Source organism: Chamaea fasciata, unplaced genomic scaffold (genome assembly GCF_029207755.1).
Source record: "Chamaea fasciata isolate MVZ Bird 193981 ecotype frontalis unplaced genomic scaffold, bChaFas1.0.hap1 SCAF_2, whole genome shotgun sequence".
NCBI classification, from domain to species: Eukaryota; Metazoa; Chordata; class Aves; order Passeriformes; family Sylviidae; genus Chamaea; species Chamaea fasciata.
In genome coordinates, this window is record NW_027094087.1 from 43,251,634 (window position 1) to 43,264,840 (window position 13,207).

A 13,207-nucleotide genomic window follows, 5' to 3' on the forward strand; every position below is an offset into this window, starting at 1 on the left:
AGGAAACACCCCATTGCCTCTTTGAAGGGGATGTTCCACAAGTCTCCTCAACCCATTTTTGCCAAAGTTGTTTTCAGCTAAACCTTAATCATAAAACTGCTTTTAAAACTAGCAAAAAACCCTAAAAAAAGTCTCAGCATTAACATTATGTGAAGAGGTAGCAAGAGACTGTATGTGATTCCTCCCTTATTTTAAATGTTCTATGCCTCCACTGAAATCACTGGCTTATTTCAGAGTTAATCTGCCAGTACTGAGTACAAGGTTTTAAGTCCACAGACATTCTAAACTTCTGAAGGAATTCAGGAACAAGAAGGCTGAGCTGATATTAGCAAAAGCATGTGTCATTAAAACCAGCTATAGCTCTATTGTTGAAGCAGATATCCCCACAGATTAAGTTTTTCCACCTCACAAGCATAAAAAGTGAGGAATGTAACAAGGCACTTCCTTTGCTGAACCAGAATACCACAAAGCTTTACCATCAGCACACCTACAAAGATGTAATTTGGATGCATGAAGGTAATTTAGCCTTAAGAGGGCACAAGCTTTTGCAGTAACTATGTTGCAAAAGAAACCTAGCAGATCAAGTCACTCTTCGCTGAAGTTCATCAAAGAGAAATGAGGCAGCTAAAGCAGAAAGATAAGATAATGCTAGGGTGCTAAGATCTTTAGTGTGCTGTGTCTGCCGGTATATTTTTAAAGGCTGCTTCTTTTTCATTTCACTGTGTATGAAGAAGGTCTGAAAGACTTAAGGGTATTTATTTGCCTCAGAAAAAAAATACTAAAAGATACAGTCTTTCACTTCCCTTAAGGATACCTCAAAGGCAGTTGAAGAACCAGGTGGGCTACAATAAAAACTGCCAAAACCACGACATATGATTAAACTAAAACAGGAAATTAGTCCCCTTAAGAATTTAAATTCTGTTACTGGTTCTCTGTTACCTGGTGAACAGAGATTGAAAGGACGGTAAATAAGGGTAGATTTGATACTGCAGATGCTGCTGAGGTTGAAATTACAAAATAGTTAAGTTTCTGCATGAAACTGGATTGACTTAAGTTGTGTGTGCTTGGAAAGAGAGTCCTGTGACTGACTGACTTGGAGTAGCAGTAATTCTGTCCTATGCCTGAGGCAAACTTGAGAACTCTGCCTGGTATGGATTCCCTGCAGACCAAGAAGTTACTAGATTGCTCAGGCAATCTGTCCCAGCAGGTAACACCTCAATTGTCTTTTTCTTCTTTCCTGATGGATATTTACATTAAATTTCTAGGATATTAATTTTTTCCAGGGCTCTTCCTTTGTTGCATTTGGTTGTATTTGGCTAGCAGGTTTTAAAGTTATCAAGTAAACTTGCAGAGGAACCCACTTTGATGACAAAAGCTGGGCTGAAAATTATGTTATAAAACTGAGATCCCCTACGAAGGCAGAAGAAATATCAATCCCAGGTATTTACCTAGTTGAACAATGAACAGAGGGGTTTTTTTTCCTATATCCTGAACTAATGTTCAGATTAGACTGTAGATAACACATTATTAAATTTGATTTTTGCCATTAAATGCTACTTGCAGCCTACAATGAAACCAGCAGGTTTGTTTACAACTTTTTCCATCTGAAAATTCAAAATTTTGTTACATTCCAAATTTGTATTCGGGGAATAGGTTGAACATCTGTCTGCTGCCTTCATCTCTATAGCCCAAATGTTCATCTTTTGAGTTTAATTAGATGAGATGGAGCGTTCCTCCTGCAAAGATGTCTGGTTTGCTCACTTTTTGTTTCTTTTAAAACAAAATATGTTCCTTGCACCCACTTAACAGATCAAGAGCAGAGTTACTCTTGTTGCCCTGCTGATTGCTCATCATCTTCTATACGGAGTTTCTTCTACATGGATCCAGTCAAAATCATTGAGGCTTTGCATGAAAATAAAGGTTTAATATTTTGAAGATCTGCCTTTTTTGTTTCTTTACGTAATTTCCTATGATTTAAGTACAGCTGAGATTTTTTTGTTTCCTTCATTGCTTCAGTGGTGCCTGCAAACTTCAATTCTGTTGTCAATCTATGCAAACATGGGGAAATTTCCTCAGTGTTTGTGTTGTGGGAGCACAATGTCAAGTAAAGTTTGCACAAGGTAGAGAAGATAAAAACCTAATCATGCACATTACATGCTAAAAATATTGTTTCCAGAAAAAGAGTTATCAATGTAGATGGTACAGTATGTGGTTATGATCAAGAAAATGTTTAAGGTTCATGTATGTACAAATGATACAATCTCAGCTGAAACCTGTGCAGCTCTGGTTGTTGCAGTCTTGAAGGCTACAGAATTAGGAGACATTTGGGTACAGAATTGGCAAGGAAAAATGGCCTGTAACTGAATTAGAACATTTTGCCTAAGAAATTAAATAAATAAGAAGAGATTCAAATATGCAGGCCTGAGGCTTAGGAGAGGAAAAAACAAACAAACAAACAATCTTGAAAAAACAAAGCCAGCCTTTCTCTGAGCACTGTAGAGGAATGGAAAACCAAGAGGGGAGGGGGGTGAGTGCTCTATTTGCATCCTGTGAATATAAAAGGAGCTGAGCAGAAAGGAGCAGGCTTGAAACCTTCTTTTGGAAGGATGTGCTTTGCTGCCTTTCTGTTAACAATTCAGACACTGCGAAAAAACACGATGTAAATTTGGAATTGTGATGTAATTGCAGTAATGTGTGAAAAGCCTGGGCAAACTAACTCAGCGTAAATGTGCTCAGGGTTAGCAGTCATCCAAATCTGAAACTTCCCTTCAAGCCTGGGGTTGCAGCAGCTCCTAGAAGGGAAGCTTCTGTTAAAAACAATCATCCTGGGGCAACAAGGATTATTTGTGTCTTTACATGTTATCTCCTATGGAAAAGCACAAAATCACTAACAAGTGACTAACAAAAAGCAACAGCCATCAGGACAGTGATTAGGAAAGGGCAGAAGAGGACTGGGATCCACCAACCCAAGTCACATGGTGTTACTTCAACACACGTCCAGCTACTCACTTGGATTGAGGCTGGTGGTCGATACACTAGAACTGAGGTATTTTGCCAATGAAGAAAATATTACCTTAAGGGGTGAGTAGCTGTCACTTGCCCTGAGAAATCAGGGAACCCCTCTAAGTTATGACTACTGTCTTAGGGAAAGTGTAATTGCTGTCCCATTTCCCTTCCTTTACTTTCCTCCTTTCTAAGTTCTGTTTTATTAAGCTGTTTGTGAATAGGAAATACAGTATTTTAAGGTCACTTTTTAATAAATATTCCTTTATAGAGTCTTCTTCAAGGTCTAGCAAACAGATTGCAAACACAAAAATAGCATAGAGAACATGGTTTGAGAGATTCCATTTTCTCAGTCTTGTAGTACAAGAGGAGGCAGGCTGTATAGCTGACAACTCTGAGTGTTGTCTTTTCATCAAATAGCAAAATAGACTGGGAAACTCGCTGCTTCAGGATGTCATTAAAGTCAAAACACACAGCAGGAGTCTAAGAGGAAGAACAATATTCTCTTCTCCTGGATTACTGAAATTTGGATATTCTTGTTATTTACATAAGAGGTACCAAAAGAAAAATGCAGCTTGAAAAACAAAGTTTTAACAAGTTAGTAGTTAGGATGAAGTCTCCATCACCCAAATTCTGTCAAAAATACGTTTGAGTTTGCTTCAGTTTTGCGTTTTCTCAAAAGCACTGGGAATCGACAACGGTTACAGACACCCAGCTGGGCTAAATGAACATGATGTTGTATATCTGTAACTTGTTGTATGGCAAGTTATATGCTTCAGTGAGCTCAACATTTTCTTAGAAATAAAACTAGGTTTAGCCCACAGAGAGAGCATGTCAGTGATCAAACTATACATGCCTCAAGGAAAAACAGAGGAAGAAATCTCTAAGGTTTAATTCTGTAAAGCAAAGTTTCAAAGAGACTGTTGAAGAGCGAGTAATTGCTCCAAACTCTCTTTTCTGAAAGGTCATTTTTTTAGTTCCCTTTAGGAGCATGTACCCTTTAGGGGAATGTAAGAAATACATGTTACACAAGTGTTCAGAAAATCTTTCATTACCGTAGGAAGTCGGTTTTTTAGGCTACTTAGGCTTTTGGGAAATTCATTTATGCAGAGATCCATTTCAGATGTTACTATACAACTATTGGGGCTTGGAAAATCTTGTTCACAAATGTAACAGACCATGAAAATGGTGAGATGGATTTCTGGTTTTAGCTCTTCTAATAAATTTAAACTTGTAAGTTAAACTGCAATGGCCAACTATTAAGATCTTCAAAAGTGCTACCATTCCCTGTGGAAGGGTGTGCCGTGGTACCACCGAAGATTCTTTTTAGTTCACTGTATTTGCAAAGGCTCATTTTGATATTCATTCTCCCACATATCCAGAATCTGATGGCAGTAGTCCAGCTCTACATAAAATGTAAAGTAAAATAAGCTTTACATAAAATGTAAAATGGAAGAAGAGAGTCCAGCTCTCAGTGTAACCTGCTTATCTTTCTATTAGTGGCATAGTCACAATATTACTGGCAATGGTAGCGGAGCAGAACACAGCATTCTTGCTTACATGTCTTTTTCATTAGTATTTGTATGATAAAACTGAAACACCACATCCTACAAAATATAGCAAGGAAGGCTGTGTTGTTAAGGTGGTTTTACAGGCAAAATCAAGGTATGCCTGAAGTTTGCATAAGGGTTTTTAATCCAGATATTGTGAGTAAAATCAGCAGCAGTACTGTCACATGCACATGTAGGCACATTCTCTGCCCACTTCTTCACTTCGGCTGAACGGCTGCTGAAATTTCTTCATCAAAACTAAAGCCTTTGGAGCAATGCTTTAGAGAAGGTTCAGGCCTTCTTCAAGATGTTAGTATAATGTGATGTCATTTGCTTTGCATTGCATTTTCAAAACCCCTGGAAGAGATTTTTAATTGCCAACACTTTTGTTCATCAGTTTAATATAGTCCATGTGCTCATCTGCATCTTAATATATTGAGATGTATCAGTTACAAAAATATTTGTGTAATACCTAATGTTATCTATTACTTAAAAGCTCACTACATTTTATTGCAGTAAGCTAATATACAGAGTAAAGTTGGTCTCAAAAGAGCTATGAGTCTCATTAGTAGTACTGATCATTTAGTCAAAGAACTGCTTATATGCATTTTGGTTTGCAGAACTGGTGATCTAAATTTTTCCAGATTCAGTGAAATCTAAGCCACTGGACTGGTATTTTTCCTACAAAATAGGCAAGGCCAAAAAAAAATCTGTGGGGGAAAAAAAGATAATTCAGCAAATCAAGGAAAGATGAATTAAAAGATACTGTCTATCCTAAATTTAGCTGTGACTGTTATATTTCTTTACACAAGATGTCAGAGCTATAGCAAAAGTCTGGGAAAAGAACACAGCATGTTCCCTAGATTTTTTCCCTTGTGAAGAGGAGGCAGATAAACCTATGACATCAATCCTGCAGAAAAGGATGTGGGTAACTCTGATTTCATATTTGGTCTGGGTGGCTGTATCTCAGTTGCCTTTTGAGGGATGCTCTATGCGTGTCCTGTAGAAGAATTATACTCTGTCGTGCATAAACCTGGCCATGCAGCATGAGAGAGAGCTTTAGAGAACCTCAGAGGCTGGTTCTCAGTAAGTACAGCTCAGCCTTGGCCACCACTCTGCATCAGTAGAGAGACAGGGTGCCCGTGGGCTGCCTGTGAGCATTTCTGCAAGTGTCACATGGGGCTGACATCACAAGGGACAGGTGCATCTTGACGCAGGTTGTGTTCCGCAGTGGTGCTGGAGCGTGAGTGCTGTTCTAACTGTTAACTTCTGTTTACTTCTACTAAAATGCGATACTCTCAAATAAAAGCATGGAACTCTGTGGCCTTGTGTTTGAATTGAGGTATTTTAGTTTCAGTAAAATTTGAGTGTTTGTAATAAAACAGATGTAAAAATACAAGTATTTTTTCTGTAGCTGTTGTGTGACAACCTGGTCTTACACGCAGTGAGACTAGTCTTGTGAATGCAACTGTTCATATGCTCACAGTGCCAGGAACTTCGATCTTTCACGCCTCTAAACTATTAATCTAGAATAGGTAGATACAAAAGGAAACAAATTCAGTCCAATTAATTGGATGTCCCAGCTAGAAAATGGTAGAGACACAAGCAAGCCTGCAATAGCTGCAACAATGGTGGCCCAGGAAACAGCCCACACACTCCTACCCTCCCTCAATAAACAAACAGCAATTTCTGGAAAAGTATTTGCTTTTACATTATATAATGGCATAGTTCAAATTTCTCCCACCTTAGCAAGACAGCAGTCTACAGATAGAAGCTGACAAGTGCACAAAACACCCGTCCCGAAATCACAATTGCGAGTAACTCAGTGAGAGCAAGATGTTACAAGGAAACTTTGACAGACATTTGCTTTTAAGGTTACTAAAAAAAGTATCACGATTAATTCCAGAGGGCATAAAAACTGGAGCTAGACATTCATTTACTTGTCTTTGCACAGGCCTCCGCCTCGGGACTGTAAGCCCAGCTCTGAGCTGCTGCAGCACAGCAGGACTCTGCTAACTTCACAGCCGTGCCTGTTTAAAGCACAGAATTTGGCCTGGTTTAAGACTTGAGAGCTGTGGGATTCTGTTACCCTTGTTTCCACATAGAAAACCGAAGTGTATGAAAGAGTAAGAAGGGAGGGTGCTGCCTCAGCAGTTTGGAGCCACAGCGGTACCGCTATGCGTTGCTGACTCCAACCTTGAGCCCGCACTTTGGCCAGGAGCCCTCGGAGCGGCGCGGGAGAAACCCACTGCATGCTATGTATACGCCAGCATAGCACTCTGCCTTGAAATAAGAGCCGGCAGGCAAAGCCAGTGGAGTACATTGGAAGCATTGTTTTATTGCTGCTTTACTGCTGAGATTGCTGAATGGTCACGAAAATGCCTGGCGCTGCTGCCGCGCTGTTCCAGCAGGATGTGACCTGCTGCAGGAGATGGCTGCACACTGCGTCTCTTTTGAGTGCAGCAGCAGCTCATGTGAATGCTGAAGAACTGGAAATATCAGCAGAATTCTCTCTATGCAACTGAGTTTCCAGCAGCTGGACTAGTGCCAGTTAAACTAGCACAATTTAAAATTCAAACAGAATTTCTACACCAACCAGAGTGTGTCAGCTGGACTAAACCCACATAGAAGCTGGTCCCAGGGAAGAAGAGTGGGCCCTTGGCTCCTTATCCCAGCCCCACTGGCCCACACCACCAGCCAGGCCCCACGGCTTTGGATCACTTTATTCATTTCCCATGCTTAAAAGTTCTTGACTGCATGCAGCAATCTTGGATTACAAAGGGTCATAGGCTACATCTCGACTGTTTTAAGTGCTGCCAAGAAAAAAGGGGACTTGGGTCAAGCCTAAGCTAGCCAAGCACAGAATTGTCAAACCAAGGCTTTCAATAAATTTCTTCCCAGAAAGTCATGAGGCTGGCATTAAAAACCAAAACTCATGCAGACTTAATAATAGTTTGGGGTTCTCTTTCTTTCTTTTCCATATTCTTATATTCAGGTTTCTCTCAAAGTCTGGGAAGAGAACTTACTTGTTTGGCTTTAGATTTTCAATTCCTAGCTAATTACCAGATTTTGAAATGACGTGAAAGAATAATTTTACAACAGTATTTTAAAAATCACAAAATTTAGCAACTTTGGAAACACTACTGATCATATTCCTGATGTGCTAAACATGCTTCTAGGATCAGAGAGAAAGATCCTTGTTTGTAACTCCTGTCAGAGAAGGAGAATAACTGATACGCTTGTTACAGCCTGTATTCCAATGAAGTCCCAAACGTGCAAGTACTTATTGGTAAGCTTCCAGCTGGTTTTGCAATCTCTTTTATATTGTTAAGATGTAACAGATATGACCATTCACATCCAGAAATGTTTGCAGCATCACATTTTGTGATTCTTGGGCCAGTCTTGTGGAGGGCCAGGATTGATGATCCTTGTGGGTCGCTTCTAACTCAGGATATTCTACGATTCAATAATTCTAACCTTGTCCTTCTCCACATGTACATTAGATACATGGAAGTATCTAATTTGGCCTCTCACACAACTGATGGTGTATACTTTAAGAAGTAGAGCCCCACTATTGCTTCATACACTGATTAGCATTTTTATTTTTGTTGTATCGCTGATGTCTTCCAATGACTGTGAACAACAGCAACAAAGTTTATTTGAAATTATAGCCTTTGACCAGAAAACATTTTGACATATATGCATTTCATTCAGCCTCTTGCCAGCTCTCCACATTTTCTACCTATGGCTGTAAATATCTGATGAACACTTTTGCTCCCCTTTACTGCTGGTACACGCCGCATGTCCAGGACTGTGAACGAGACGGAGCCCGAGCTCGCTGTGCCTCCTGGTGGACACAAAACCCCCTACCTCAGTGCATTCACTACCTTTGAGCATCACTCTTTCTCTAAGAATCTTATACTAGAGCCTTTCTCATGTGTGATTGAGCTGCTTCTCACTACAAATAGACTGCCACTAAGAGGAAGTGAATTCCTTCACAGAGGTTTATAGAAAGAGGTATTTTTCAAAGGTAGGAAAGGTCAGCATGCAGGACCTTATACATCACTCATTCAGTTGCTACCAACAGCACAGCAGGACTTGCAGCATCTAGAGGAATTGACATCCTTGCTCGATGGAGAGATTTTACTTACACTTTGTTGCACCTGTTCTTATGAAACAACTGTATGGACTTCTGGGAAGAGAGTGGAAATGTGTTACTGAGAATTCATAACAGCATTATCCAGAGAAGAGAAGTGAGTAGCAGCAGACAAGAGGAGTGCATGTCAGGCTGTAATTCATTGCCAGCACCAATCTTGGGCATTTGGAAATGCTTTTTTATTTAATCGGAGACGCCAGTTACTGTCCTGATCATGATTTGTGACACTGGTAGTAGTGAAGAAGATTGGCCTGGCCCAAATTTACTAGGGAAATTGTCGTGGATTTTGGTCCTCAAATCCTGTCCTCCAGTAAGAAGTAGTTCAACTTCAGGGTGTTACTATACGTATGAAAATTAGGAAAGCATCAGACCAAAAGAACAGTTTCTTTTGTTAAACCAAAGGTCCCTCAAGCCCCGTATTTTGTCTGCAGCAACTGTAAAAGTTGCCACCTGGGAAAGAAACTAAGAATGAAGCAAGCATTGGTTTCCACAGAATACATTCCCATCTACCAACAACATGCAGATGAAGAATTTCAGACATGAGCTGGACATGGTGCTTTTGTATTTCGTAGTGGTTTTCCCTTCCATGACATTGTATGCATTGTATGCTAATACAATTGTATGCATCTTGAACACACTTCAAGGTCTCCTATTGATGGAGACAAATAATCACAATGGAAATGTGGCTCTAGCTCACTGCTGACAAATTCTGGTTTGTTTTGAAAATGTCATTTTACACTGTCCATGGACTTTTTCAGCTATCATAGGAAGGAGCTGTTGCTATGAAATGTTATGTATAACATGAAGTTGAAGAATTTCAGAAGTTTAAAAGAGTAAGAAAAGTTTTCCTGTGGAGAAGCTCACGCATGCTTCTATTAAAGACTATCAAGCTAATAGAACTTTCAGGCAAGTAACTTTAAAATCCCCTACTCAGATATGCAAATTCTCATACAGATTTCACAGTCTATTATGTATGACAGAACCATGGCTTCGAAGCAATGGATTATTTACAGTTTAGCAGAATTTCTTGGCAGTAATTCACCTTCCTGTCATAAGATAGACACACCTCCTCAGAAATTTTCTTTCCTCTCTGGGTGGATAATGAACACCAGGCTTTCTGGCTTATTCCTAGAGTGCCACCTCTTTGAACAACAAAACTCCAAACATTTCTATCTGTTTCCAGCTGTATTTCAGGTGCAATAGAGAAACCAGCAAAGATAAAGCAAATGCAAACAGAACACGTTCCCACCCTCCTTCACCACAGTTACCAGATCCTCACCAACAAAGTGCCAAAATTCCCAGATCTCCCTTTAGCTACAGAAACACTTGGCAGCTACAGACACTTTCACAGTACTTGGATTGCCTGTCCTTTACAGAAAGGCTTACAAACCACAGTAATTCTCAAAATAAAAACAACCACCCCATGAGCATTTGGCCTGTCCATTGATCTTTCATTGGTTGATGACCCGTCCTTCCCATTTCTGCCTTTTCTCAAGCATGGGTTAACTTCAGACCTCATTGCTCTCAAGTCCTGTGCTCGTGGGCAGAGGGTGACAGAGCCTGTGTCCCACTCACTCAGCTACAGATGGAAACTCCATGGGTTTATGGCTGGATGGATTCTTTCCTTTTTCTGGATCTTCCTGGATATTTTAACTGAAAGGGATGATTTGACACAATTTTATTTCCAAGAAAATCCTGGTTAAAACACAGGCTCACAGAGAACTTGAGAGTGACCAGGAAAGCTAATGGTTTATAGAAGTCTGATGACTTGGTTAATTTATTTTCAAAATCTCTTAAAAAACAAAGTTGGATTTATATTTTGTAAATATACATTCATGTTGTGTTTCCTTTAGATAGAAAAATAGGGCTCCGAGAGACCCTCTGCAGTAATTTATACAAATTATCTGCTGACAGTAATACACATATTTAATGTTTGTATCATCCTGAATCTTGGAATTCTATTTAAAAAAAGAAAAAAAAGAAAAGAAAAAAAAAAAAAGGATATGGGGTACCTTTGCTTAGCAGAATAAAACGACCCAAGCTGGGACTGCTTTTCTTACAGGATACATCTTGTTCTGCACAGTAGGTCTCCAGGCTGGTTGATGGAAGTGAAATGCCTGGAAACTGCTTGCTTTCTTCTTCTTCCTTTCTGGTTTTTTTTTGCCTTGTTAGTTTCTGCAAAAATCACCTGTATGAATCCACCCCACACCTGACTCACTCATGAATCCTACTGCAAAAGAGAGGGACAGGCAGGGAGAAGAAGGACCAAGTCAGCTTCAATCCAGATCTCCCAGGTCCAACTCATGAAGATGAACAAAAAAAGGAAGGATGAAGCTGAGGACAGAAGGTTGTATCAATACCCATGTGTTAATTCTCTTGCTGAAACTGTTTGCCATCTAGTGGTTTGTTGGCCTTCTATAAATACAATCTTAAAAATAGTAAAGAGTTGGAGGATATAATTACAAAAATTAAAAAGGTTCCCCAATGTGCAAGAACCTATACAAAAAAACCTAACAAAACAAACATGAAATGATGAAGTGCCTCTTGCAAAGTGTTTACAATTAGAATGAATATCCCACAGAGACAAGGAACAGAAACTTGCACACAACCAAGGTGAGATTCAGAGAGATATAGACACACACAGCTTGTAATTTTTCTCTTTTATTTCACTCTGCTACTCTTATTTCATTGAGAAGTCCTGACCTAAATTGTTCCACCATTTTCTTCAACTTGCCCACCCCAAGCTACATTATACAGAAATTATGAGGGAATTAGGGGGTCTCTGTGTTTTGGGGTGGCAGATGTTAGGGAGGAGAAAGATTTGGCTGCTTTGCAACAGAAGGTGTGCCAGAGACTAAGCACAATACCAAGGCAGGTGAAAGCAGCCACCTCATCAACAAGGAGCCAGGATGTGGAGCAGCAACCCAGGGCCAAGGTTAGGTGGAGAGACAGTGGTCAGGGTCAGACACAGCCCATCTGGTCACCCAGCAGGGCTGTAGTGGCAAGGCAGGTCTGAGGCCAAGCCAGGATGCCAAGTCAGCAGGCCTGGATGAGGGCCAGACTCACGGAGATGGGAGATGGTGCAAACAGAGCTGCTGTACAGCTGCCCTGTGGAACAAGTGAGGGCCGGTGCAAAGCCACAGGTTGAAAGTGGCTCTCGAGAGATAGTCAGGCCCTTGCTGCTGGCTTTTTTCACAGCTGCTCTTATCAGTGAAGAAACTGACCTTGGACTCTGCCAACTAAACTTCTGCAAAGGGGTAACGTGCTCAGGGCCACGGCAGTCAGAGGGCTAGAACAGAGCTATGGAACATATCCAACACAGGGGAAGCAGGTTCATGGAATTGGTTTTTTTTGTTGTTAAAATGGCACATGAGTGAAAACCCCACATGAAAGCAGACTGAAGCAAAGTTCAAAGACCTTATTCTGTTCAGTTTGGGCAAGTCAAGGACTCTTGCTGTTAATGATGGCTTCATTAATGAGAAGCACCAAAGGACATCTGGATTATTAACTAGTCACACTGATTTAAAGCTCACTGATTTGAGGCTACTGATATAATTTGCACATAAAAAAAGATCAAACACAATCCTAGGATGTATCAGGGTCATACAGGGTCATGTATTAGGGACACTCAGACTCATCATCTATTAGGGACACTCTATGAGATCTGAAGTGAATTACTAACTAGTCACACATGTTTCAGGGAATTCAAACTAATATATGGACAAATGGCTCAGTGGGATAGCCAGGAGAACAGTGAGAGTCTCTTGTATTATGGAAGGAGACTAGTAACGACAGTGCCTAAAATAAAAGGGCTGGAGGAGGTTCAACAAATGATGGGCGAACATCACAAAGAACAGAAACTGTTTTGATTTGTGAACAGCCCTGGCTGTGGAAAATTGACATAAATATTTCTATACTCAGAATTAAACTAATAAAAGAAATCATTTCAAAATTTAGGTTTTCTCCATTTCCAAGGATTGAAATTTTGGGACTGTTTTTCAGTGTGATTAATACGAGCAAGAAAACTTGATGAAATGGATAAATACTTGTTTATTTAGTTGCTTGAGTTGAATGTAACAGCAAAGGTTTACATTAGAAGGTACAGAGGGTCCCTTTCAGGCTTATTTCCTGCATTAACCATTAATTTACAATGAGCAGCCATCTGGTTGAAGTCAAACTAGATTATGTAATGTGCTCTTTTGGCTTTACAATATTAGACCTCCAGCTGGAACTGTACGTCTTTAGTTGTATACTGCCTTAAGCTTATGCATATATAATCACATGCTATAGTGACAGCATTGAAATAAACTGCATTATTCACAGCCACATTCTCTTGTGGTGCAAAAGAGTGAAACCCAATGAAAATGTGATCAGTGTGGTTTATGCATCACTTGGTTTATGGACAGACAGTTTGAAGGCTCTTGACAATTCCACCAGGACATTTCCACCAGAACCTACTCTTCTCCTTAATGAAAATACAGAAGCTCAAGTTATACAG